Below are 2,375 nucleotides of genomic sequence, written 5' to 3'. Positions count from 1 at the left end.
GATTTCGCTGGAAGCGGGTGCAATTTTTCAGATTAGCACCCGCTCCCGGCGAAATCCTGCGGTTGTCCTTATGACAAATTTTTAATTATATATATTAGGGTGGCCCAAAAACTCACATTCGACCAATTTTAACGGGCTTGTTGGCCAAATTGTTCTCGTAGGCAAATAAATGTATGTCTATTTTTTTTATTTGCAGCCGTCCACCTGCAGTCCCTTCAGCCGGTGTTCAACTTAAATGCGTCATTTTTCATAAGGTTTTCTTACGCTTTACTCAATTTAAATTATACTTTTAATCGCTTTTTTTTTAGCAATCTATTCTCAATAGTCTAACGAATGTCTCTTTAAAATGTCAAGTTACACAAGTATATCTGAGGGTCACAATGAGCCTCCAAAAATTGCCATATATGCCATGTTTGATATGCCTAAAACTTTTGCATAATATTTCTGAGATATAAAATTGCGATAAATGCAATATTCATTGATAAGTGAACAAGTATATTAAATATCAAATAAATTGGCTTATAATTTCCTGTCCAAAATCGAAGAAATAAAAATTGGAAAGATTTTACATGTTAAACTCTATAAGATATAAAAATGGCCAGAGCGAGTTCTAAAAATATTTTTTTTCGATCTCTACCACGACACGCAAGTTATTTTTATCAAGCGACGTTCATTGGCTACCCCGGCGTTGTATCGACGAGGGCGCTGTACGCAACTTTTTTTAACTGCATATGTGCCGCAAAGCACGGGCCTATTTTAAATCAATAATGATACATATAAATTCAACAAACTCTGAGTGTAGTAACTACGGTTTATTAATTCCTAGAAGTACTAGCCCACGCAGTTTCTCAGCTCAAGGGACGAGAGACTGTTGTGACTCTTGTCTGAAAAACAGCAGCTATGTAGCGGAATGCACGGGGACTCACATAAGATTGCACAATATTATGCATTCCAATTGGAAACGGTTCAGACGGTTCCGATTTGCACATTCGAAAAAGTCGCGGGGGTTCAGCACTTCAGGCACGCCAGTGTTTTTGTTAACGTACTGCAATTTTCCAACTAAAAATCAATATAATGAAATAAAAAAACGGCTCAAAATATTTGCGGAATAGTTATTTGTTCAGCATGTCGCACCGCGACGACATGCGAAGCTAAGTGGAAATGTCATCCGCCGGGTAGGTTAGTACATGGTACTGCAAAACGGCACAAGTATTTTTTGAGAAAATCGTCTAAATGTAAAGTTAAGTTATATAGGTCTGAACAGTCATTTTTTCAAGTGTGGAATGCATTTGTGCAATTATATTTTTTCACCCTTTATCAGTTGAAGACCTTTTAGTTTGACGAAATACAAGCAACTATCTGAAGTTTAATGTTAGAGTGCAAATAACCTGAAAGTTTGGATATTTTATTTTGTGACATTGAAACGTCATCAATCAACGAAGGAATGAAACGTGATTGAGAAAATAGATTCTACGCTTGAAAAATATTACTATTCATATACTTATGACTTACTTTTCGTTTAGAATATTTTTTCGAAAAAGTCTGCATTTCCATGGCGTCGTCCTAAAATACTTAATTCAAAATTCCTACTCTTCGGGCCTCTTTTTTTAAATTGGGCAGCCACTGACGCGGATGAAAGTGTACAACGACCGTGATGGGAGACACTTGAACTGTGCAAATGGAAATTACTGCGTACGGAGAAGGTGAAATAGGGGAGACTTCACTAATCATATTGAACTCATATTTAATGGAGGCGTCGATATAATAACTATTTATGATGCAAGTGCGCAAAGTAGGCAATTGCCAAAGAGTCTGAAACTTAGAGCATGAGCTGAAGGCAAATACTGCAATCGCACGAGTAGTAATCGCCTTACGTACGTGCATCACACGCTATTTTGTGCAAGAACCACCCGAGAAATTTATTTAGCACATTTTTATTTTAACCTTTTTGCAATTAATTCACGGAATTTAATTAATTCCGTGAATCCTATGAAATCCATGAATTCCACAAGTTTCATGAATTCAATTAGTTCAGCGTATTCCATCATTTTCGCGAATATCATGAATTCCGAAAATTCCACGAATTCTAGGAATTTCGTGAATTCTGAAAATACAATGAATTCTGTGAATTTAATTAATTCCGTGTATACGTGTATCAGAGACATCGTCAGATCATAAGACGTTTTTACGATACCGTAAAGACACCTTAACGACATGAACATAGGATATCGTAAAGATGTCGGCAAATTTTGTGCCCACAGGGATTAATTCCTGCTTTGGCATTTTTTTTTGCTGGGTGTACTCGAAAATTCCCAGGATGACAATGCGGTGAAGGTGTGGTTTAATGTCAGAGTGCAATAAAGGTTACGGAGTCG

At 36.8% G+C, this 2,375-nt stretch overlaps 1 protein-coding gene across 2 annotated transcripts in view; it reads right to left on the bottom strand.

The window, feature by feature from the left end:
• The window catches only part of LOC117181385 (integrin alpha-PS1), a 71,390-nt gene that overhangs the window by 791 nt on the left and 68,224 nt on the right, over positions 1–2,375 (bottom strand). The window lies entirely within an intron of this gene.

The sequence above is a fragment of the Belonocnema kinseyi genome, chromosome 10 (genome assembly GCF_010883055.1).
Source record: "Belonocnema kinseyi isolate 2016_QV_RU_SX_M_011 chromosome 10, B_treatae_v1, whole genome shotgun sequence".
NCBI lineage: Eukaryota > Metazoa > Arthropoda > Insecta > Hymenoptera > Cynipidae > Belonocnema > Belonocnema kinseyi.
Note: the sequence above shows the minus strand (reverse complement) of the source record. Positions and strands in the feature narration are given on the sequence as shown.